Here is a 26,902-nt window from a genome sequence, read left to right on the forward strand (position 1 = left end):
AAATGTAAACCCATTCCAAAATCCATTCTGAACTCTTGAACTTAAAAGTGATTCTACAAGAAATCTTTGCAGTCCAGAGAGCTTGTATTTTTTTTCCTTACAATTGTGTGAAGAATTCATTATGTGTCCTGCACAGATAACACTTTGTGGCATAATCCTAATTTAGTGTAAAAATAATCAATGTCAGCTGTTCAATAAAGATTTCTTTGCACATAAATCATACATGAGTGTGACGGAAATATCAGTCGGCCAATATCTTTACATTGCACACTGCATCATTCCAAGAGGAAGAGAAGGCTAGTCAAGAGGAAGATGAATACATGGACATTGAAATGAGTAACTTGTTTAAATTTAACATACCATATTCAAAGATCATACTGAGTTCACCAAGGTAGTTCAGGTAATATTAAGGCACTCCTTATTAATGAAATGAGAACTTCAGGGTGTGTGTAACTTAAGATTTCTAAAATCATGTGACTCACAAGGATACAATATAAGAAAATGAATTATGGCAGATTTAATTAATGTCTCTACCACTTTTCCTAGCTCAGAATTGGATTTTGGAATTCTACCCCATTTTGGTGAATATAACCAACAATAAAGTTGGTAAGTTTCCAATACTACAAGATTTTTGAGCTTATATGGCTATGAATCTAGGAATATCCATTCTCCCATACCATGTGCTTCCTCTTCACACACATCTCTTATCATTTTATTCTAGGTTACAAGTAATCTCTGGTAGACCTGGAAAAACAAGTCACAATTAATAACATAATGAAACCAAAGGCTTAATAACTCCTTAAAGTTTTCCATGAAAAATCATAATTTCACACTTCACCTACTGCTTTGAAAATGCTTTTTCAAATGTGGAAAATTCCCTCAAATATATTCAGTCATCTCACAAAATAAATGTGACTATGTCATTGCAGTGATATATCTCCCACTGGAATTAAATTAGTAGAAATCTAAAGTAGATTCAGGTAAGTTAATGTGTATATGGTAAGCCATATCAAGTACTAAGGAAAGAGCTCAAAACCATATAACAAAAAATCATTAAAGAATTAAAATGTTACACTATTAAGTGACACATACTATGTATCAATTATACTATTAAGTGCACTATTCAGTTAATGCAAAAGAAAGCACTAAAGGAGGAAGAGAGTAACCAAAAACACACATAACACAAAATAATGAAAGCAAAATGATGTATGTAATTCCTATCACATAAATAACTGCCTTAATAAAATTTGATTAAGCACTGTAATCAAAAGGCAAAGAATATTAGGACAAAACAAAATACAAGATTCAACTATATGCTGTCTACAAAAAATACAATTTAGATTCAAAGATAAACCTTGGCTGAAAGTCAAGAAATGGGTAAATACATACCATGCAAATAGTTACCAAATAGTATACGTAATATCAGAAAAAACAAATTTTAAGACAAAAATTGTTATATATAGTAAGAGGTAAATTTTGTAATGATAAAACTGTCAAACTGGAAGGATGATATTGTAATTATAAACATCTATTCACCCAATAAACACAGAAGCAAAATACATGAATAAGAAACTGATAGTAATTGTTGTAGACATCAATACACCACTCTCAGTAACTGTTAGTACCACTAGACAGGAATCAGAAAGGACACAGGAAAATTTGAGCAACACTAACAACCAACTTTACCTAACACAACTCTCCACACAAAAACAGCAGATTATGCATTATTTTCAAACACATACAGATACCTTCCAAGAAAGATGATATGCTAGGCATAAAACAAAACTTAACAATGTGAAAAGATTTAAATTATATAATGTATGTTCACCAACTGCAAGTGATCAAATTACACCTTAACAACAGACAGAAATGTGGGAACTATACAAACATCTGTAAATTAAACTATACATTTCTGAATAATCTGCGGGTCAGAAAAATATTTCAAGGAGAATTAGTATTTTGAAAGAATGAAAATGTAAGAGATTATTCAATTGATGGGATGCAGCTAAATATGTGCTTAAAGGAAAATTTATAGATTTAATCCATACATAAGAACAGAAAACTAGATATCAATCTAACAATCTGAGCTTTCTACAAATACTGAATAATTCAAATAAGAATTTAAGGCTTACACTTACTTACACAATGAAAATTACAAAACTATGAAAATATGGAATATTGAAAATATGAAACATTCTTGAGTTAATTTAAACATCTTAATAAACGGAGGTCTTTAGTTAAAGACCTAAATAAATTAAATATCTAAATAAATTAAAGATCTAAATAAATGAAGAGATATTCCACAGCTGTATACAGGAAAGCTCAATTTTGTTAAGATGTCTTTCTATGCAAATCGAACTAACCACAGGTAATCCTTATGAAATTTCCATCAGGCACCTGCTGACTGACAGGCAGACTGTGAAATGTATATGTTGATGTACAATACCTAGAATATTCAAAACACTTTTGAAAGACAAAAACAAACATGGAGAACTTTCATTTTCTGATTTAAAACTTGACTATAAAGCTACATTTTACCTATTCACTATGGTACTGGAAGAAAATGATAGAAATATAGACTAGGAGAATAAAATTGAAGGTCCAGAAATAGATATTTATATTCATCATTGAATGGGACAGTTGAAATGAATGAATTTTATCATATATAAATGTGCCTCAGTAAGGTTGAAAAACAGAAAATGAAGATTTATACTAATTAAACTGTACTCTCACCCCAGCAGAACTCAATTGATGAGTACACTGATGTGATAGTCCTCTCACCCTATCTGCCTGACAAAATAAAGGATGAAAATTCTGAGTGAAAATACCAACTTCAGTCTCTAAAAATCTTTTATGCAAAATATCAGGAATACAATTTGAAAAAATTGAGCCAGGTGACTTGGACGGAAAATAGGACTGATAATCATAGCAAAAATCAGATAAAAGAATAGCCATTGATGATTCAGATGCTGAAATTAGCAGACAAGGACTATAAAGTAGCTATTATATAAATTTAAAGAAAAAATTAACAAAATTGAAAAGATTTTAAAAGGACATTGAAATATATAAAAGAACAAAATCTTATTGACAAAAATGTACAATATACTATGTAAACTCATGACACAGCAGAAGACAGGGATAATGAACTCAATAGCAGGTAAATATAAAACATCCAATATGGAGCACAGGGAATAGACAAAAAAAAAAAACAAAAAACTGAAAATACAAAACAGAGTATAAGAAGCACCAGAGAAACATCCAAACAATCTAATATGTGCTTACTTAGAGACCAAAACACTACAAGAGAAAAACAGGCAGAAAAAAATGGATGATGGCTCCAATCTTACAGTTATTTTCACTTTTCCATGACTTACATTTAAATCTCATTATAATATACACAGTTTTATATGCTGCCTTAAAATTTATTTGGAACAAAGAAGGGTGTAAATCAACACACTGTTGTGCAGTTACTACACACCAGGCATGTTCCAAATATGTTGCACATACACATGACAACCCCATGAGACAGGCTACCATTATCATCATGCTAAGTTGACGAAACCCAGATAAAGAGAAGCTAAACTGCTGCCTCAAGGTGACCCAGTGGGCAAGTAGTCAAGTCCAAATCCAAACCCAGGCACTCTGAGTCCAGAGGTGGAACTCTTAAGCACTACGTTACATGATCTCCCCATATACCTGAATACCATATTATAGTTTGGAAAGCAATTTCTCATCCAAGCATCCTATTTTAGCCCCACAATTATCCCCCAAGATAAGTAGGAGAGAATTACCAACCTCATTTTACAGCTGATATAACTGAAGCTCAGATATTAAGTGCTCATATGTCAGCTCCTCAAGTACAGGGACAATGGCTTTGTTTACAATTGTAAGCTCAGGAACTGACCCACAGAATTCAGGGTCCACTGAATGACTTGCCCCAATCTTATAGGAAGTGAGAGGTACAGCTGCATGTAGCTAGGCTTTCCACCTTGAATCAAATAATGGTCTAGATGAAACTACTGATAACGTCCATATACGAAGCAACAATGTGCTAAGTGTTACAAGAACATTGCACACAGCAAGCAATCACAGAAGGCTGGGTTAGGTGTAAAACAGACTTGTTAGAGAATGTAGAAATCCAGTTAGGCCTTAAGAGAAGCTAGGCTTTCAACAAGATGAGAAAAGAAAGCGGATTTCTAGGCTGCGGAAAGGATATAAGTAAATTAGCATTAAGAGCAATAGGTTCTGTGGTTTGGGGAATGCTGGATGGCAAGGTTTGGCCAAAGTGGAAATTCTATGCAAGAAGTTAGTAAAAGATAAGGAGGGAAAGGTAGGTAATAACCAATACAGAGATTTGAATGCCAGAATAAGAAATTAGGACTTTAAACTACTGGAAATGGGTAATTGTTAAACATCTGGGGACACAGGAGATTGGAAATACAACGTGCAAAATGTATGTTTCAAGGTATCTGATAACAGGGCTTTATGAAGATTGCAGTCATAAAATGACAACCAGAAACTAACAAGTCCATCAAATGCATGAAAAAAGAGAGGCCAGAGAATTATTGGTAACTTCAATGTTTAAAGTCTGTACTGATTTAGAGAACTTTGAATCTATTAATACAAACAGTAAACTCATTGGGGAGAGCTGGCCACAGTGGAAAGATGCTGCATATGGTCTTATACTCCTTAAGTTTGAAGAAAAAGCAGGTAATTCATTAAGAAATATCCAGAAGACAGAATGGGATTTCTGGTGGAAGGTAAGAAGGAACATCAGGATCGCAGCTCCACAGTTGGAAACCTTCTGCATAGAATAATCATTGAACACCCAAGGGTGGGTGATATCTTCAATAAAAGACTGGAGTAAAAAGGACACGTTGCTGAGGAGCTTTGGAACACGGTCAAGGGATAACCTGATGAGCCATATCCATCTTGTGCCAAGTTGGAAGAGAGATGAGGGGGACTGGGGAGCAAGCCAACACAGAGAAACAGCAATGGAAATGCATCAGCAGTATTCACTGCCATATTTGCAGTATGTGCTTAAGAAATAACCCCGAGAGACTGTTAATCCTTTGTAGGTTGCCCATCTGTTTCCACCAAGTAAAAGTATCTTCTGAAGGAGATTTCATGACAAAACAATTTAGTGGAAGTTGAAATGGGAGATCCGAAGCCATGAGGAATACAACAAAGATTTTTTTTTTTGACAGACCAAGTTATGACCCTCATCCAGATAAATGTCTAATCATGATCCAGATTGAAACAGTAAGGTTACATCATACTGAGTAAAATCCTTTTGGATTTATTTTTTTTAAAAAAGTGATGCTAAATGTACATAGAATTGACTATCCTTCCCGGAAATATGTTAATGTAATAAAAATTGCAGAAAAAAAACTGAATTTAAAAAGAAAGATCTTGGACAAAGGAAGGATGATGCTGTTCCTCAACACTGTACTGGGGTTTCTATCCAATGCAGTTCAGTAAGAAAAGAAATGAAAGTCATCCAAACTGAAAACAAAGTAAAATTTCACTATTGGCAGATTACATAATCCTATCTATACAAAGTCCCAAAAAATATACAACAAATTTCCTAGAGCTAATGAATAAATTCAGCAAACTGGCAGGGCACAGAAACAACCACCTGAAGAATCACTACTGTTTTCATACACTAGAAAAGAGCACATAGAAGAGAAAATCAAGGAAAAATTTACATTTACATCGAAAAATAAAAGAAACAAATACCTGGGAATAAATTAAACCAAGGATATAAAGGACTTGTATGCAGAAATGTATGAAAATTTGCTATAAGGATTCAAAGAAATCAAATAAATGGAAGGACATTCTAAGTACCAGTTTATATATATTATGTCCCCTATAAAATGCCATAATCTTTGATGCAGTCTTATGGGGCAGACATTTTGGTGTTGATTAGATTTGCATGGAAATGTGCCCCACCCAACTATAGGTGAGAACTCTGATGAGATATCTCCATGGAGGCATGGCCCCACCCATTCAGGGTGGGCCTTGATCAGTGGAGCCATATAAACAAGCTGATGGGCAGACGGAACTCAGTGAAGCTTAGAGGGAACTTTTGAAGAGGAGCTACCGCCAAGAGGGACACTCTGAAGAAAGCACAGGAGCTGCAGATGAGAGACAGTCTGAAGATGGCCGTTGAAAGCAGACTCTTGCTCCAGAGAAGCTGAGAGAGGACAAATATCACAAGTGCAACTAAGAGTGACATTTTTGAGGAACTGTAGCCTAGAGAGGAACGTCCTGGGAGAAAGCCATTTTGAAACCCAAAACTCGGAGCTATGTGAATGTGATAGAAACAGGAAATTTTAGGTGGTGTACATTACTAGAATGAGAGAACATAAAACATGGGACAGTATAATTGACTGCTGTTGTGGAAAATGGACAGGGGGATTAAAAGTACAAGTAAGAGAATGTTCTTCCAGGAATTATAAACAAGGTACAAGAAATGAGTGTAGAGTTGCTGTTTGAGGTGAAGGGAAATTTCTAGTAATGCATGATGGGAAGGTGATAGCATTACAACATTCTAAATGTGATTAATCCCACTAACGGAAAGCTAGGAAGGGGGTGGAATGAGAAGATTTAGGCTCTCTATATATTTCGACAATTGAAAAAAAAAAAAAAACAGTCTAAATAGATGACAATTGAATGACAAAGATGATCCTGGATGGGATCTGAGGATGGAGGACAGGAAGCTCAAAGAGACACCATTGGGACATAAAAACAAAAAAAAAAACAAAAAAAAAAAAACAAAAACAAAAAAAACAGTAAATGTAGAATGTAAGCTTTGTATCAATGTTGAATTTCTTGAACTTCTTAGCTACAGTTAATGAGACTGCATAAAAGCATGGTCTTGTTCATGGGATTTGTACATGGGAATTACAGTGTTTGTTCAAGGATGTGTGCAGCTTGCTTTCACATGTTCAGAAGACAGAGCAACAGATGATGGATGATAGGGAGGGAGGGAGGAAAAGAAAGAAATGGCAGTCTGACAGCATGTTAAAGTCCATGGATCAGGGTATCGGGGGAAGGGGGTCAGGGTAGGCTGTGTATGAGGTTTTCTATTGTTTTTGCAACTGTTCCTTTAACTTTGAATTTATTTCAAAATAAAATTTAAAACAATTCATTAAGCACTATAATCAAAAGGCAAAGATCGTTAGGAGAAAACAAAATACAAGATTCAACTATATGCTGTTTACAAAAGACACCTTTAGATTCAAAGATAAACCTGGGTGGAAACTCAAGGAATGGGGAAATATATACCATGCAAACAGTTACCAAATAGTATAGGTAATACCAGAAAGAAATAGATTTTAAGACAAAAATTGTTTTAGATGGTAAGAAGTAAATTTTGTAATGATAAAAGTGTCAAATTGGCAGGATGGTATTGTACTTATAAACCTCCATTCACCCAATAAACACAGTCGCAAAATACATGAATAAGAAACTGACTGTAATTGCTGTAGACATCAATACACCACTCTGAATAACTGACAGTACCACTAGACAAGAAATCAGAAAGGACACAGAAGATGTGAGCAACACTATCGGCCAGCTTTACCTAACAGTACTCTCCACTCAAAAACAGCAGATTATGCATTATTTTTTAACACACAAAGAAAAATCTCCAAGAAAGACTATATGCTATGCCATAAAACAAACCTTAACAAGGTGAAAAGATTTAAATTATATAATGTATGTTCTCCAGCTACAATTAATCAAACTACAAATGAACAACAGACAGAATATTTGGGAACTGCGAACATCTGTACGTGAAACTACAGATTTCTAAACAATCCACGGGTCAAAGAAGACATTTCAAAGGGAATTAGTATTTTGAAGTAAATGAAAATGAAAACACAGCTTATTAAATTGATGGGAGGCAGCCAAAGCAGGACTTCAAGGAAAATTTATAAATTTGATCCATACATAATAGAAAAATAGATATCAAACTAATAATCTGAGCTTTTTACAGATAAATACTGAACAATTCAAATAAGAAATTAAGGATTCAATTCCCTTAAGAATGGCATCAAAAGATTTCAATAAAAGAAGTACCACACTTAGAAACTGAAAATTACAAAACATTGTTGATTGAAACTAAAGATCTAAATAAACGGAGAAACATTCCATAGTTGTATACAGGAAAGCTCAATATTGCTAAGATGGAATTTCACCCCAAATTCAGCTGTAGGCAATTCTGATCAAATTTCCAGCAGGCACCTCCTGACTGACAGGCAGAAATGTAGACTAGATGCATAATACCCAGAATAAAGAAAAAACATCCAATCTGGAGAACAAGGAGTAGAAAAAAAAAACTGAAAATAGAGAGCAGAGTATAAGAGGCATTAGAGAAACATTAAAGTGATCTAATGTGTGCTTAGAGACCAAAAGTCAATAAGAGAAAAAGATTGAAGCAGAAATAGATGATGGCAATGAATTTTCAAAAACCTAAGAGATCAACCCACACATTCAAGACATTCAGAAAAGCTTAAGCAGATAAAAATTGGAAAAAAAAAATAAAACACTTAGGTAAATCACGAACTTCTGATAAACAGAAATAGAGGAAAATCTTAAGGAGAGCTGGGGACAAAAGATACATTCATTATCTGTTGAGGGGCAATCTTAAGATTTTCAAATGACTTTTCCAGAGAAAATACGGTCATCAGAAAATGATGGAATGGCATTTTCAAAAGACTAAAAAAAGAAACATAAGGAAATCAAACAATCAAGAATTTTATACCTCATGCATTTCTGAATAATAATTCTTTTTACAAAATCCTGCGCCAAAACATTTTCTAAATATCTCATGGATCAAAGGTGGCGTGGTAATTTAAAGAGTAATTAAAATTTCTTGAAAATGAAAACTTAGCATATCTAAACTTGCAGTATTCAACTAAAATAACAGAAGAATAAAATCTTCAAAAAACTTACTATGGAGGAGGGAAAAACATGACAGAGGTGAGGGCTCCTGCTGCAGCGCCGCCATCTCGCTGCCTCTGGTGCCCCGTGGTGCAGCGTGCGGAGGGGGGAGGAGCCCGAGGGGGCGGGGCTCAGGCGGCACCAGAGCATGCGCACTTGCCCATTAGTTTTTTTAATATAATAGAAAATTTTATTTCTACTATTGGATAATATATTTACCATCATATACAATATAGTTACGTTTTAATAGCAATCATATGTATCTCAAAAAACCATTTCCCTTTTCAAAGATACACTTTGAAAGCTCAAGTAATTGTTAATGTGTCCTGTAATAAGAAGACAACTTTAATTAAACCAATTTATGAAGGACATTATTCTGCTTCGTTAAAATTATAAAATATCAGGTTAATACAGAGGAAACAATAAGCCTCTGAAGCAGTCTGCTGCTGAAATAGTATTCTTCCCATCCAAAATATGAAAATGTGAATTTCTTTGGCATCATGATTAAACATATCAGAAATACAAACATGGTTGGTACATTAAAGAAAATGGCAATCTATTGATTTTACAGAAGCAAAATAATAACATGGGTTAAGAATCCACACAAGGTTTATAAGCAAATCAAATATTGTGGCTTCTTTTCCATGGTGTCATAACAAACAATACAATTTCCAAATCTTTCATTTTCCACAGAAGTAAGAGTAACTAGAGCTTATCAGAAAGTTTTTGACTTCACAAAGTACAGGCCTTGGAATATTAAGAAAAAATGCATGTTCCCAATTTAAAATAGTTACATAATCTGAAAGTAAACAAAAAGGTTGATCATAACTATAGTCACATTAGATTATATACTGCAGACACGTATCTATCCAAAATACCTATTTTCAAATTTTAATGCAATATTTAGTATAAACATCTGTGAATTGTACACAAAGATATTTCACAAAGTACCTGGTATCAGAATGAGCTTTGGTAATCAGAAATGTAAAACTTCACATGGGTAAAATAATGTGCTATTTTCATATAAAATACAAATTATCAGGGACAATCTAGTATGATTTATGGTGCTAAAAGTCTAAGACTAAAGAGACAATGTACATTTCTTATTTTCACTGTGATTGTTCTCATACCATAGAATTATCCAAAGATCCAAAGCATACAATCAATTGTTTCCAGTACTATCAAACAGCTGTGCATCCATCACCACAATTTTTGATCACTTTTTAGAACATTTTCATTACTCCAGAAAAGAAATAAAGACAAAGAAAAAAAAAGAAAGAAAAGGAAACTCACTTCCCATGTCCCTAACCAACCCCCCTACATTGCTGACTCTATTAGTGTAGTACATTTGTTACTGTTTATGAAAGAACGTTGAAATACTACAAACTGTAGTATATAGTTTGCAACAGGTATATATTTCTTCCCTATATGTCCCTCTATTGTTAACTCCTAGTTGTATTGTCATACATTTGTTCTGTTTCATGGAAGAGTTTTCTAATATTTGTACAGTTAATCATGGATATTACCCACCATAGGACTCAGTTTTATACATTCCCATCTTTTGACCTCCAACTTTCCTTCTGGTGACATATATGACTCTGAGCTTCCCATTTCCACCTCATTCACATGCCATTCAGCACTGTTAGTTATTCTCACATCTTGCTACCTACACCTCTGTTTATTTCCAAACATTTAAATTCGTCCTAGTTGAACATTCTGCTCATACTAAGCAACCACTCCCCATTCTTAAGCCACGTCCTATATCTTGGTGCCTTATATTTCATGTCTATGAGTTTACATATTATAATTAGTTCTTATCAGTAAGACCCTGCAAAATTTGTCCATATGTGCTTGGCTTAGTTCACTCAGTACATTGCCCTTGAGGTTTTGACATCAACCCATTTTTTTAAAGATGGTTTTCTTCACACCCCATACATTCCATCCTAAGTAAAAAGTTGATGGTTCTCTGTATGGTCACATTTTTATGTGTTCACCACCTTCACCACTATCTGTATAAGGACATCTACATTTCTTCCACAAAGCAGGAGGGAGCATCAAAGAAGGTAGAGAGGGAAAAGAAAGAGGAAAAAAATGAAAGCTAGGAAGCAGCAAAAGGAAAAGTAATCTTAAATCAAAGTAGGGTAAAGAGTCAGACAACACCACCAATGTCAAGTGTCTAACATGCCTCCCCTATCCCCCCTTATCTGCATTTACCTTGATATATCACCTTTGTTACAGTAAAGGAAGCATAATACAATGATTCTGTTAGTTACAGTCTCTAGGTTACATTGATTGCATCCCTCCCCCAATGCCTCCCCATTATTAACACCTTGCAAGGCTGACATTTTCTTGTTGCCCTCGTAAAAGAACATATTTGTACATTTTATCACAATTGTTGAACACTAGACTTCACCAAGTTACACAGTCCCATTCTTTACCTTTCCTCCTTTCTTCTGGTGTCTCACATGATCCCAACCTTCCTCTCTCAACCGTATACATCGCTATCTTTTTTCAGTGTACTTACATTGCTGTGCTACCATCTCCCAAAATTGTATTCTGAACCACACACTCCCATCTTCTCCTACCACTCTGCATTGCTCCCTTTAGTAATTCCTGTAGGGCAGGTGTCTTGTTCACAAAGACTCTCATTGTCTTTCAGAAAATATTTTGAGCTCTCCCTCATATTTGAAAGACAGCTTTGCTGGATATAGGATTCTTGGTTGGAGGTTTTTCTCTTTCAGTGTCTTAAATATATCATACCACTTCCTTCTTGCCTCCATGGTTTCTGCTGAGAGATCTGCACAGAGACTTATTAAGCTTCCTTTGTATGTGATGGATTGCTTTTCTCTTGCAGCTTTCAGGGTTCTTTTTGTCTTTGACATTTGATAATCTGATTATTAAGTGTCTTGGCATAGGCCTATTCAGATCTATTCTGTTTGGAGTACGCTGAACTTCTTGGATCTGTAATTTTATGTCTTTCATAACAGATGGGAAATTTTCATTGATTAGTTCTTCTATTATTGCCTCTACCCCTTTTCCCTTCTCTTCTCCTTCTGGGATACCAATGATACGTAGATTCTTGTACTTTGTTTCATCTTTAAGTTCCCGGAGATGTTGCTCATATTTTTTCATTCTTTTCTCCATCTGCTCCTTTGCGTGTAGGCTTTCAGGTGTTTTGTTCTCCAGTTCCTGAGTGTTTTCTTCTGCCTCTTGATGTCTGCTGTTGTATGTTTCCATTGTGTCTTTCATCTCTTGTGTTGTGCCTTTCATTTCCTTAGATTCTACTAGCTGTTTTTTTGAATTTTCAATTTCTGCCATATATATGTCCAGTGTTTTCTTTACAGCCTCTATCTCTTTTGTGAAATAGTCTCTAAAGTTTTTGAATCGATGTAGCATTAGTTGTTTAAATTCTCGTATCTCAGCTGAAGTGTATGTTTGTTCCTTCGACTGGGTCATAGCTTTGTTTTTGTTAGTGTAGGTTGTAGTTTTCTGTTGTCTAGGCATCTGACCTCCTAGGCCACCCCAATTAGGTTTTCCCAGATGAGAACAGGTTCAGGTCACAGAAGAAGGAAATATTCAGTATCTGGTTCCCCTGATGGTTTTTCTTAGAGGATAAACACACCTGTGCTTTTCTGTTTGGCAGGTGCAGTCTGTCACCGCCTGTGTAAGGGGGTGTGGCCTGTGGCTCTACTCCCCCAGGCTTTGAGGTCTGGTTCTGGAAAGGCGGGTGGTAAAGCTGGGCCCGTCCCTTTCCTTTGGGAAGCTATGCCCCCTTCAAAGAGGTCACTGCCTATCAGGAAGTTCTTTGTTTCTTTGACTCTGCTGATCAAAGTATTTTGATTTAAAAATAGCTGAGTGTGTCTTTACTGTAAAGCGCTGTGGGCTGAAAGCGGCTGCAGTTTTCTCCACAGAAAGCAAAAGGGGCAGAAAAGCTCCCAGGTTCACCCGTCAGCCTCTGGGCTTCTCGTACTGAGACAGGTATGTCCCCTGACTCTCCCAAGGTCAGTTGTCCCCAAAAGCCTCTGTCTGCTCATTGAGGATTCACTGTCTGTATTTAGCAGTTAACATTAAAATCCCAGATGGAGCTGGGCTGCGGTACACTAGCTTGTTCGGAGAGTGCTGTTCTCTAGCACCACGTGGCTTCTGTGAGGGAAGGGCTCTCGGCTCTTGGCTCTCAGCGCAGGTCCGCAGTTTTACTTACAGATTTTATGCTGCGATCTCGGGCATTCTTCCCAATTCAGGTTGGTGGATGGTGAGTGGGCAGTCACGTTTGTCTCCCCACAGTCATTCCCGGTTATTTACTAGTTTTTTGGTCATTTATGAATTCTTCCCGGGGGGACTAACAGTTTTCCACTTCTCTCTATGCCACCATGTTTTCTCCTTCTCCTGGAATGGACTTTTAACACAGAAATCTATGAAACATTGCAATAAGGAATCACAGAACTTGAATAAATGTAACAACAACCTATGTTCATGGATTGGAAGAGGAAATATCACTAAGATGTCCATTCCAGCCAAAATCGTTTACAAATTCTATGTAATCCCAAGTAAAATTCCAACAGCCTATGTTGCAGAGTTTCAAAATCCAATCATCCAATTTATCTGGAAGTGTGAGGGGGTCCAGAATAGCCAAAAACATCTGAAAAAATAAAATTTGGAGAACTCACACCTCATTACTTTCAAGCATATTTCAAAACTACACTGGTCAAAACTGCATGGGACTTGCAGAAGGACAGAAGTATCAGCCAACAGAATTGAATAAAGTGTTCAAAATAGACCTTCACCCTAAGGAGAACTGATATTGACAAGGCTGCCAAGTCCACTTAATGGGGAAAGATAGTCTCTTCAAAAATTAGTGTGAGGATATCTGGATATCCATATTCAAAAAATGAAAAAGAATCAAGGGATCACACTATGCATAAAAATTCTCAACATGGATATAAGACATATAAATATAAGAGCCAGGAACATAAAAATCACAGAAGAAAATTCTGGGAATCATTTCAATGATCTTGTGTTTGATAATATTTTCTTGGACCTTAGACACAAAGCACAAGCAATGAAAAATAATCCATAAATGAGATCTCCTCAAAATTAAAAATTTGTGCCTCAAAGGGCTTTCTCACAAAAGTGAAAAGAGAACTACACGATGGGAGAAAATATTTGTAAACTACATATCTGACATGGGTATCCAGAATATGTAAGGAAATTCTACAACTGAACACTAAGAAAACAAACTAAACCACCTTTCAAGTTTCAAAGGCTGGAATAGACATTTTTCCAAAAAAGATAAACAAATGGCTTTTAAAAGTACATGAAAAGATTCTCCAACCACCAGCAATTAAGAAAATATAAATGAAAACCAAAATGTGTTGTCATTTCACACCACCAGAGAGGATACTATTAAAAGAAACAGAATATTACAAGTGCTGCAGAGGATGTGGAAAAATGGGTACACTCACTAATTGTTGCAGTGCTGTGGAAAACAGTTTGGCACTTCCTGAGAAAGTTAAGTATAGAAGTACCAAATCAACAGGCATTCCTGCAACTATGTATATACTCAGAAAAATTGAAACTAGAGACATGAACAGATATTTCTGCACCAATGTTCAGAGCAACAACATTCACAATTGCCAAAGATGGAAATACCCAAGTGTTCATCAACTGATGAATGGATAAACAGAATGCAGCTTAGACATAGGATGGAATATTATTCGTCTGTAAAAAGCAATGAAGCCCAGATGCATGCACCAACGTGGCTGAAACGGAGGACACTGAGCTGAGTAAAATAAGCCAGGCATAAAAGGACAGTACGGAATAATCTCACTGATATAAACCTATTACAATAAGCAAACTCACAGAGTCAGAACCTAGCTCATAGGTTAGGAACAGACAGCTTTGGGGTAGAGAATGAGGAGATGATGCCCTACATGAACAGAAACTAATGCAGAATGTCAACAATAGTTGGTTATAAGACCAGTCTATATTTTACATGACTTTTCTGTAAACCTATGAATTCTCTAATTTGAAAATATAATTTAAAATCATGCTTACTGAAAGAAATCTGATGCAAAGTACCAAATATTGAATGATTCAATTTATGCAGAACATAAATAGGATACATCTATAGAGACATAAATGGATTAGTAGTTATGTAGGGATGTACAGGAATAGAGGGATTGAGTTGTGATATCTAAGGGATACGGAGTTTTTCCATTTGGGGTGATGTAATATTCTAAATTTGATGGTGGTGAAGAATGCACAACTCTGTGGATACATTAAAAAAACAATGATTTCATACCTTGGATTAATTGTATGGAATGTGAATATATCTTACTAAATTGGTAAAAGAAATAAAGTTAGTAAGAATATTCTTGCACCAAAAAAGTAATAAATCATGAATCCTATAGAAGGCATCCTGGAGAGGAAAAATACAGCACTGAACCTAGAGCACAAAGAGAAAATACATGGAAGGAAGGCAGATTAAAATGAAAGTTTAACAGCAAATACATTAAACATAAATATTCTATATGACAAAATTGTCAAGTGGAAATTAAGAACTATATATGGTTTATTGTACAACTGATCTAAGACCTACACCAAGGTTGGCAGTAAAGAGGGCAAGGCAATATGACATATGATCATTGAAAAGAGTAACTCTTGTTTCCCTATGGCAATACTAAGTAAAACCAACATTAAGAAAAGAGTACCAGTAAGTGAGTGTCCTTTCCTGATGATATAATATTTAAATTCCAAGATAAACACAGAAATTAAAATTGTATGAACCTAAGTTCATGGCTTTTGAAAACTGATAACAATAAAAAGTGTAAGAGACAAACCTAAATCGGAATAGGAAATTTTGGTACAAACTTCTCAGCAACTGACAGAATAAGAATATAAAAGATCAAAAACAATACAGATTAAATGATTATCATGAATAATAAAATATACTCAATACATGTATGATGATACTTTTACTTAATGGATATAAAATGAAAACGACAAACATATTTTTCACACTCTTAAGATACTGTAGGGGTAACGAAGAAGACAGAGGACGTTCAGGAGGCAAACATAGTCATCCAATCAAAGATCAAGTTGTCTCTAACTTAGGAAGCCACCAGCCACAATGTTCTTGGCCCACCATGATAACGGGTAGCATTAACTGTAAGTTCCATGCTTCTACTTTTGGTTTTTAAGAACTTATTGATACTCTTGTAGCCTGCCTTCATTTTGATCCTTTAGTACTTCTATTTGTCAGGTGCACAGGATTACCTTGCTTTTTTAGCCTTCTTCTGTCCCGTGACCAACCATTCCTACTCGGTGGCTATGCACCTGGAAAAAGGCTGCATGATTTTTCTGGCTCCATTCAATGTCTAAGATAATGTCTAAGATACTATCCTACTTCCATTGCTTGTATCCCACAGACTATTTTCCCTCACCCTATTTACTGCAGCAGACTTCTCCTTAGTTGATGAGATTGTGTTTATCTCCCTCTAGGCCCTACCTATCTTGAATGGTCTCTCCCTGCCTGCCTTTAAATCCTTCATCTACCTCTATTCTCTAAATAATTATGGGGCTAAGTTATACCCAAAGCTCACCCTACAGACTGTTTCCTCAGTACCTTGCAGAAAACACCAAATAAAAATACCATTTTAAAAGAGGTGTATTTTTTTTTCTTTTAGAATTTAAGCTCCTCAAGAGAAGGGACAATGTTTTCTGTATGTTCTATTGTGCCTAGTACACTGTAAATGCTCAACATATATTGATGGCAGTAGGCAGTTGAGACTTAATGATGAGGATGAGAAACTGAAATCCCAAACACTGTTTTGTTGATGTTCTATTATGACTTCAAATTAAATTGGGAATACTGGCCCTTTTGGAAAACTGTCCCAAATATTACATTCGAATACAAGTGCAATGGAGAAAAAAAATTATTTGGAAGATAAACAGCTCAGAATAGACAAAAATATCCTGAAAAATGAAAAAAAAAGGTGGAGGATGCTTCCTTCCTTAATTTTAAGCATATTACAAAGCTACACTGGTCAAAACAGCATGGCTTTTGCAAAACGACAGATATATCAATCAATGGAATTAAAATGAAACTTCAGAAATACACCCTCACACAAAGGGAGAATTGATTTTTGACAAGGTTGTTGAGTCACAAAATGGAGAAAAGAATACAATCTTCAAAAATTGGGGCCAGAAGAGCTAGATACCCATGTCCGTAGAATCAAACAGTTCCCCTGTATCACATCATAAACCAAAATTATCTCACAAGGGTCAGAAATCAATATAAGAGTCAAGCACATAAATGCCCCAGATGAAAATGTTGGGAATCATCTCAAGGATCTTGCATTTCACAAAGTTTTCATGGATTTTTACACCCAATGCAAAGCAATGAAAGAAAAATACATAAATGAGATCTCCTCAAAATTAAGAATTTTGTGCATCAAAGGATTTTCTTGTAAAAGTGAAAAGATGACCCACTCCATCGGAAAACATATTAGTAAACCACAATCTGATAAGGGTTTATTATCTCGACTATATAAGGAAATCCTGCGAATGAACAAGAAGACAAACAACCCAATTTAAAAACAGTAAAAACTAGAATAGATATTTTTTAAAGAGGATATACAAATGGCTATAAAAGCAAATGAAAAGATGCTAAAAGCACTAGCAATATAGTAAATGTAAATGAAAACCAAAATGAGTTCTCATTTCACGTACACCTGAAAGCCTAGTATTTTTAAATCTGTACATAACAAGTGTTGGAAAGGATTTGGAGATATAGGGCACCTATTACTTCCCAGTAGGAATATAAACTACTGCAGCCACTGTGGGAAATACTGTGGAAGCTCATCAGGGAGCTAAATACAGAAGTGACATATGACCCAGCAATTCCAGAAAACTGAAAGCAAAGGCAAGAACAGATACATGCAGACTGATGTTCACAGTGGCATCACACACAACTGCCAAAAGATGGAAGCAACCCAAGTACCCACAAACTGATGAATAGACAAAGAGAATGTGGTATATACAGAGGATGGAATATGATTCATTAAAAATGAAAGAAGCCCAGACTCATGTGATAATATGGATGAATCTGAGGACACCGTTCTGAGTGAATTAAGCTAGGCACAAAGGCAATACTGTATGATCAAACGGCTATGAACTAATTGTAGCAAGCAAATTCACAGAGTTGTAATCTAGAATATAGTTTATCAGGAGATAGTTTTCTGTAGAGAATGGGGATCTCATGCTTAATTTCTACAGAATTTATATTAGGTTGATTGTAAAGGTTTCAATATGAATAGTGGTTATGGTCAAATATTATTGTAAGTAAAATTAACAGCACTGGATTATGTATGGGAATGTGGTTGAAAGGGGATATTTTGCATCATGCATATTAACAGAATGAAAATCCAAGGATAAAAATGGGACAGTATAACAAATTGAATCTTTTTTTTGGAAAATGGGCTGGGGTTAATATTACAAGTATAAAAATATTCTTCCCTGAATTATAACGAATGTACAACACTAATACAAGGTCTTAAAAATAGAAATGAAAGTCACCCAAAATGAAAATGGCAAAGTAAAATTTCACTTTTGGCAGATGACATGATCCTTCATATAGGCAGTCCCCAAAACTGTACAACATATTTCTTAGGGCTAATGAGGAAATTCAGCAAAGTGATAGGGCACAAAAAAAATGCACCCGAAGTATCACTACTGTTTTTAATACACTAGAAAAGAGCACAAGGAAGAGAATATCAAGAAAAAAAACTTACATTTAAAATGGGAAAAAAATCAAACATCAGGGAATAAATTTAAAAAATTATGTAAAACACCTGTACACACAAATCTATGAAAAATAGCTATAAGGAAGCAAGGAATTAAAATAAATGGAAGGAAATTCCGTGCTCATAGTTTAGAAGTCATTACATATCATTAAGACGTCAATTTTACTCAAACTGATTTACACATCACATGCAAACACAAGCAGCTGACTTTTCAGAAATGTAAAATATAACTATCAAATTTAATTGGAAGTGTAGGGGCCAAGAAAGCCAAAAACACATTGAACAAGGATGAAGTAAGAGGGACTCCACTTCCTTATTTTAAAGCATATTAGAAATCTATACTGATCAAAACATCCTGGTACTTGCAGAACAATAGACATAGGAACCAACACAATTGAATGGAGTGTTCAAAATACACCAGTAAATCAAGGGAGAACTGATTTCTGACATTGCCAAATCACACAATGGAAAAGAATAGTCTTTACAAAAATGGTCCTAGGAAAACTGCATATTCATATCCAGACTATGAAAGAGAACCCTTATCTCCGATCATACACAAACACCATCTCAAAATGGATTAAAAATATAAATAAAAGACCAGACACATAAAAATCCCAGAAGAAAATGCTGAGAATCATCTCAAGGATCTTGTGTTTCAAATATATTCTGGCACCTTACACCCAAAGCACAAGCAATAAAAGAAGACAGAAACGAAATGTCCTCAAAGTCAAAACTTCTGTGCATGAAAGGACTTTGTGAAATAATGGAAAGACAATCTACCACTTGGAAGAAATATGTGTAAATCACACACAAAATATGGGTTTAATTATCAAAAAATACATAAAGAATTCCTACAGCTGAAAAATCTGAAGACAAATAACCTAGCTAAGAATGGCATAAGACTTCAACAGACATTTTTCAAAAGACAATATACAAATGGAAAATAAAGCACACAAAAAGTTGCTCAAACATCACATACAATTAGGGAAATGAGAATCAAAACCAAAATGATAAATCACTTTGCACACACCAAAAAGATACTGTTGTTTTTCATTTTTTCAAGTACATTACAAGTGTTGGAGACAATGTGGAGAAATAGGGACATTCATTACTTGCTGGTGGGAACATAAACTGGTGCAGACCCTGTGGAAAACACTTTGGCACATCCTCAAGAAGCTAAGGATAGAAGTACCGTATGAACAGGCAATCTTCCTACAAGGTTCATACTCAGAAAACTTGAAAGCAGAGACATGAACAGATATTTGTGCACAAATGTTCACAGCAGCAACATTCAAAACTGCCAAAAGATGGAACAAACCCAAGAGTCCAAATAATGAATGGAAAAACAGAATGTGGTATATACATAGGATGAAAATATTATTCATCTGTAAAAGAATGAAATCCAGATGCATGTGTCAAAAGGATAAAAGTGACGGCATTATCATGGGCAAAATATTCCAGGCAAAAAACGACAAGTATTGAATGATCTCACTGATATAAACCTATTATAATGAGCAAAATCACAGAGACAGAATCTAGTACATAAGTACCAGGGGATAGTTTAGCACACAGAATGGGGAACTGCTGCTCCCTATGTACATAATTTCTAATACATTGTTTGTATAGGTTTGGAAATGGGTGGTAATGATGGCAGGATACTTATAGGAGTGGAATTAACACCATGCAATTAACTATGTGAATGTGATGGAAACGGGAAATTTTAGGCGGTGTACATTACTAGAATGAGAGAACATAAAGATGGGACAGTATAATAGATTGACTGCTGTTGTGGAAAATGGACAGGGGGATTAAATGTACAAGTAAGAGAATGTTCTTTCAAGAACTATAAACAAGGAACAAGAAATGAGTGTAGAGTTGCTGTTTGAGGTGAAGGGAAATTTCTAGTAATGGATGGTGGGAAGGTGATAGTATTACAACATTCTAAATGTGATTAATCCCACTAATGGAAAGCTAGGAAGGGGGTGGAATGAGAAGATTGAGGCTCTCTATATATTTTGACCATTGGAAAAAAAAAAAAAAAGACAGTCTAAATAGATGACAACTGAATGCCAAGGATGATCCTGGATGGGATCTGAGGATGGAGGACAGGAGGCTCAAAGAGTCACTCTTCAGACATTAAAAAAAAAAAAAAACAAAAAAACAGTATATGTAGAATGTAAGCTTTGTATCAATGTTGAATTTCTTGAACTTCTTAGCTACACTTAATGAGACTGCATAAAAGAATGCTCTTGTTCATGGGAATTGTACACGGGAATTATAGTGTTTGTTCAAGGATGTGTGCAGCTTGCTTTTAGATGTTCAGAAGACAGAGCAATAGATGATGGATGATAGATAAAGAGGGAGGGACGGAGGGAAAGAAATAAATGGTGATGTGACAGCATGTTAAAGTTGATGGATCAGGGTATCGGGGGAGGGGGGTAAGGGTAGGCCATGTATAGGGTTTTCTATTGTTTTTGCAACTGTTCCTTTAACTTGGAATTTATTTCAAAATAAAATTTAAAACAATTCATTAAGCACTATAATCAAAAGGCAAAGATCGTTAGGCAAAATAAAATACAAGATTCAACTATATGCTGTTTACAAAAGACACCTTTAGTTTCAAAGATAAACCTGGGTGGAAACTCAAGGAATGGGGAAATACATACCATGCAAACAGTTACCAAATAGTATAGGTAATACCAGAAAGAAATAGATTTTAAGACAAAAATTGTTTTAGATGGTAAGAGGTAAATTTTGTAATGATAAAAGTGTCAAATTGGCAGGATGGTACTGTAATTATAAACCTCCATTCACCCAACAAACACAGTCACAAAATACATGAATAAGAAACTGACAGTAATTGCTGTAGACATCAATACACCACTCTGAATAACTGACAGTACCACTAGACAAGAAATCAGAAAGGACACAGAAGATGTGAGCAACACTATCGGCCAGCTTTACCTAACAGTACTCTCCACTCAAAAACAGCAGATTATGCATTATTTTAAAAAACACACGGAAAAATCTCCAAGAAAGACTATATGCTACGCCATAAAACAAACCTTAACAATGTGAAAAGATTTAAATTATATAATGTATGTTCTCCAGCCACAATTCCTCAAACTACAAATGAACAACAGACAGAATATTTGGGAACTATGCAAACATCTGTACATGAAACTACAGATTTCTAAACAATCCACGGGTCAAAGAAGACATTTCAAAGGGAATTAGTATTCTGAAGTGAATGAAAATGAAAACACAGCTTACTAAATTGATGGGAGGCAGCCAAAGCAGGGCTTCAAGGAAAATTTATAAATTTGATCCATACGTACTAGAAAAATATGTATCAAACTAATAATCTGACCTTTTTGCAGATAAATACTGAACAATTCAAATAAGAAATTAAGGATTCAATTCCCTTAAGAATGGCATCAAAACAATTCAATAAAAGAAGGGCCATACTTAGAAACTGAAAATTACAAAACATTGTTGATTGAAATTAAAGATCTAAATAAATGGAGAAACATTCCATAGCTGTATACAGGAAAGCTCAATATTGCAATTCGTATTAGATTTCCAGCAGGCACCTCCTGACTGACAGGCAGACTGTGACATGTAGATTAGATGCATAATACCTAGAATATCCCAAACAATTTCAAAAGAGATAAACAAAGTTGGAGAACTTTCATTTTCTGATTTAAAACTTTACTATAAAACTACATTTTACCTATTCACTATGGAACTGACAGAAAATGATAAAAATATACATCAGCACAAAAAAAATTTAAGGTCCAGAAAATAATCTTCATATTCATCACTGAACGCAACAGTTGAAATGAATGAATTTTATGTATATAAGTATGCCTCAATAAGGTTGAAAAACAAAGGAAAGGAAGATTGATTCTAATTAAACTGTAGTCTCAACCAAGCAGAACTCAACTGATGCCTATGTTGATGTGATCATCCTCTCACCCAATCTGCCTAACACAAGAAAGGATGAAAATTCTGGGCAAAAATATCAACTTCAGTCTCTCAAAGTCTTTGACACAATATCTGTAATACAATTTGAAAAAACTGAGACAGGTGACTAGGAGGGAAAACAGGACGGATAATCCTAGCAAAAATCAGATAAAAGAAGATCCAGCAGACCATTCACATGCTGAAATTAGCAGACTAGGACAACAAAGTAGCTATTACAAATATTTCAAGAAAAGAGAGACAAAATGGGTGAAAACGTTTTAAATGGACATTTAAATAAATAAAAGAACCACATTTTAATCACTGAGATGCACAATGTAATATCTAAACTCATGACAAGGCAGAAGACAGGGATAATGAACTCAATAGCGGGTAAATAGAAAACATGCACTCTGGAGAACAAGGAGTCTGAAAAAAAATGAAAATAGAGAACAGAGTATAAGAGGCATTAGAGAAACATTCAAATGATCTCATGTACACTAACTTAGAGACCAAAAGTAAGTAAGAGAAGAAGAGTGAGGCAGAAACAGATGATGGCAATGAATTTTCAAAAACTTAAGTAAGATATCAACCCACAGACTTAAGACACTCAAGAGAACCTTAACCAAATAAAAATTAGGAAAAAAACAAACCAGGCAAATCATTGTCAAACTTCTGATAAACAGAAATGGGGGAAAATCTTAAGGAGAGTTGGAGACAAAAGATACATTAATATCTGTCAGGCAATCTTAAGATTTTCATATGACTTTTCAGGAGAAAATATGGTTGCCAGAAAATCATGGAATGGCATTTTTGAAAGACCAATTAAAAAAAAAGAAACATAAGAAAATCAAACAACCAAGAATTTCATATCCCATACACTTCTGAATAATAATTTTTTTGCAAAGAACTTTCCCCCAAATATCTTCTAAATATCTCATGGGTCAAAGCCGACGTGGAAATTAATAGAATAACTAAAATTTCTTAAAAATCAAAACATAACATATCCAAACTCGTACTCATCAACTAAAACAGTAGAAGAATAAAATCTTTACAAAACTTACTACGGAGGAGGGGAAAAACCCAACGGAGGAGACGGCGAGCCGACGACTCCCGCTGCTGCGCCGCCATCTTGCTGCTGTCGAGGCCCTGCTACGGCGGCCGAGAAGGGAAAGCCCGAGTGGGCGGGACGAGGCAGTGCCCGAGCATGCGCACCTCTCCCCTGGTTTTCTGTTTAATAGAAAAATATTTTAGTTTTACTGTTGTAGAATATATCTGCAAACACATAAAATATAGAGCTACATTTCAATAGCAATTAACCCCATCCCATGCCCGCCACCCAGGCTTGCTGGATCTTCCACAAATGGCACTGCAGGTGCAAACTGGGTGGGAGTACACCCCCAACCCACCAGCCGGTGGTCTCAACCGAGACAATGCAGAGACCTCGATCCTCTTTCCCCTACCCAGTGGGGGCAGAGAGATCTGGTCTACCCGCACGAGCTGCACTCAACAACTTGGATGGATCTCCACGGAGTTATGCTTAATAAAAAATAAATAAATATCAAATGGTAACGTACTATATCATTTTATTTACATACAAAACCTCCTTAAAAATTCTTGGAATTGGAGAAAGACTGTCAGTTATAAAGGATCAGGGATTGTAGGGGTGAAAGGAGGAGTGTGGCTTCAAAATCAGTAGCATAAGAGAATCCTATGATGGTGGAACAATTCTGTACCTTTCTTGTGGTGGTGGTTACATGAATTTATAAATGGGGTAAAACTGCTTAAATTACATATGCATGCATATGAATAAGTGCCTATAAAACTGGTGAAATAGAGTAAGCTTTGTGTATTGTATCAATGTCAGTTTTCCAGTGGCAACAAGGTACTAAAGTTATGCAAAATGTTACACTACGGGATGCTTGGTGAAGGGGGATGCTTGATGAAGGGTACACTTGACCTACCTGTGCATTTTATTGTAACTTATAAATCTATAATTATTACAAAGTAAGCCACTTTTTTAAAACCTGGAACTTTGGTATTTTAAGTGGACGTATCGGTGTGGATTTATGCTGAGGCACACCTATACAGATGTGCATTGACAAGTTCTGTTCACTGAAAGGCCTCTTAACAAAGACCAATCCAGGAGCAAGGAGCACCCCTACCTGAAGTCTACCTCTTCACACTGAAAGGAACTGGACTCTGCTGACAAGGCTGTCCCAGCCTGGGGCAGAAAATAAATGGGATGCGCCCCGAAAACAAGGGAACTCTCAAAGACACTTTCAGTGGTGTGAGAGGAATTCATAAACTATCATGAAGATGTGCCAAATGGTCAAAGGGACAATATGAGCTTGAATAAGAACAATAAATGCACTGGACTGAGACATACCTAATAGGTTAAAGATCCATGAGCTGTCCCAGCACCTCTATCTTGGTTTCTAAATGCTATTCTCCAAGGAAAGGAATCAAGGCTCCTTTCAAAAACTGGCTGATTCTAGGGCTGCAGCAGTTTAAAAGCAAAATGAGATGGGAGTATATTCTAGTGACAAATAGCAAGGAAGTGTTTGACCGACAAAAGGAGTATGGCAGGTCTGTAAGGGCAGAGGAGCCAATCTCAAAGAGTTTCCAATGGTGAACTTGGGTAACAAAAGAAATAACTTAGTCCTGAAATTTCACCTAAAGTCAAAAATGAATATCCTGAGGACATATAAATGTAAGTAAGAGATTCAATAAATACTTTTCTCAATAGATAAACAAGTGGGGAGAAGAGGCAAATGTTCCTTACAGACAAATCGTAAACAATCCCCTTAAAGGATAGAGAGCTTAATCCCTCCCCACCCTTGGTGTGGGCTAGACTTAGTGATTAGATTCCAGTTCATAAAGAATTCAAAGAAGTGAAAGGTAACTTTGCAGTGGAGATATCAGGAAAACACTACCTTCTCCAAGTGATCAAAGTTCATGTCCCTGGTGATGTCATACTGATGGCACGTACCCCTCAGATGACACGATGAGAATGACACTCCATCTATGTGCTATTTTCCCCCCAAACCCACGAACTCCATTTAATCATGAGCAAAAGCATCTAACAGACCCAAACGTGGGGGCGTTGTACAAAATATGTGACAAGTGTTCTTCAAAAATATCAAGGTCATGAAAAACAAGGAACAACTGGGAACCTGTCCCAGGACAGGGAAAAACAAAGAAACATGATGGGTAAAAGCAAATTGGTACACTGGACTGGATCCTGGAATACAAAAAAGTGCTAGAGAGAAAAGCAGTGACGTCTGCATAAAGTCTGGAGCTTGGTTCACAGTGATGTAGTCACGTTGGGTTGTGACGAATGTACCACGGTTATGGAAGATGTTAACAGGGATGTAACCTATCTGGGGAACAGTGTGGTGGTTCCACAAGAAACGAAGTAGGTGGGTGCCGTAAGATCTTGCAACCCCCACTATGGGGTATACACTTGGAAGCTCTGAGAGCAGGGACATGAATGGACATTTGCACACTGGTGATTACGGTGGCAGTATTCACGATTTGCAATGCATGGAAGCGGCCTAACGGTACACTGACTGATGAGCAGAATGGTGAAGTGTGGTGTATGCACACAATGGAATACTGAGCAACTGCTAGAGGGAGTAAAGCAGTGAGACATGCAACGAGGTGAATGGAACCTGAAGACAGCATCTTGAGTGAAGTATGCCAGAAACAAAAAGACAGACATTATAATGCCACACCAATATGGAATAACTGCACTGTATAAACTCACAACTGAATCCAAGAGCACAGCTTATCAGAGGAATGCTTACTACAATGGTCCCTACATTGCAACCTCTTACACAAGTCACATCTATTCCTACACTGCACTGGCTGTCTCCAAATTCTGACATGCTCATCCCTCTGTGTATCACCTGGCCAGTCTCTAGGACTTTGGGGTATCTGTGCGACACTTGAACCTCAGAGCTAGAGCTCGGCAGATATGAATGTCAGTATTAGCGCATACAGCAACTCTCTAAAAAGCTAAAAGAGAGTCCAGACTTCAATGAGAGACGTGAATGACGCGCATCTGGTTAGGACTAAGGCAAATCAGGCCAAAGGGTAAAGGACAATACCGACTGTTTTTTAAAACGTCAACTTCTGTGTGAGACCAAGGGAAGAGATGTTTATTTGGTGCAGGATCTGTATTT

General features: G+C 36.0%; 1 protein-coding gene across 1 annotated transcript in view; it reads right to left on the reverse strand.

Moving 5' to 3' along the window:
- ZNF488 (zinc finger protein 488) overlaps positions 1-26,902 on the reverse strand; it is a 223,451-nt gene that overhangs the window by 173,159 nt on the left and 23,390 nt on the right. Inside the window, 1 exon segment of the mRNA XM_037803766.1 lies at positions 23,780-23,945. The gene's annotated coding sequence lies outside the window, so the exon portion shown is untranslated.

This window comes from Choloepus didactylus, chromosome 15, assembly GCF_015220235.1.
Source record: "Choloepus didactylus isolate mChoDid1 chromosome 15, mChoDid1.pri, whole genome shotgun sequence".
Taxonomy (NCBI): Eukaryota; Metazoa; Chordata; class Mammalia; order Pilosa; family Megalonychidae; genus Choloepus; species Choloepus didactylus.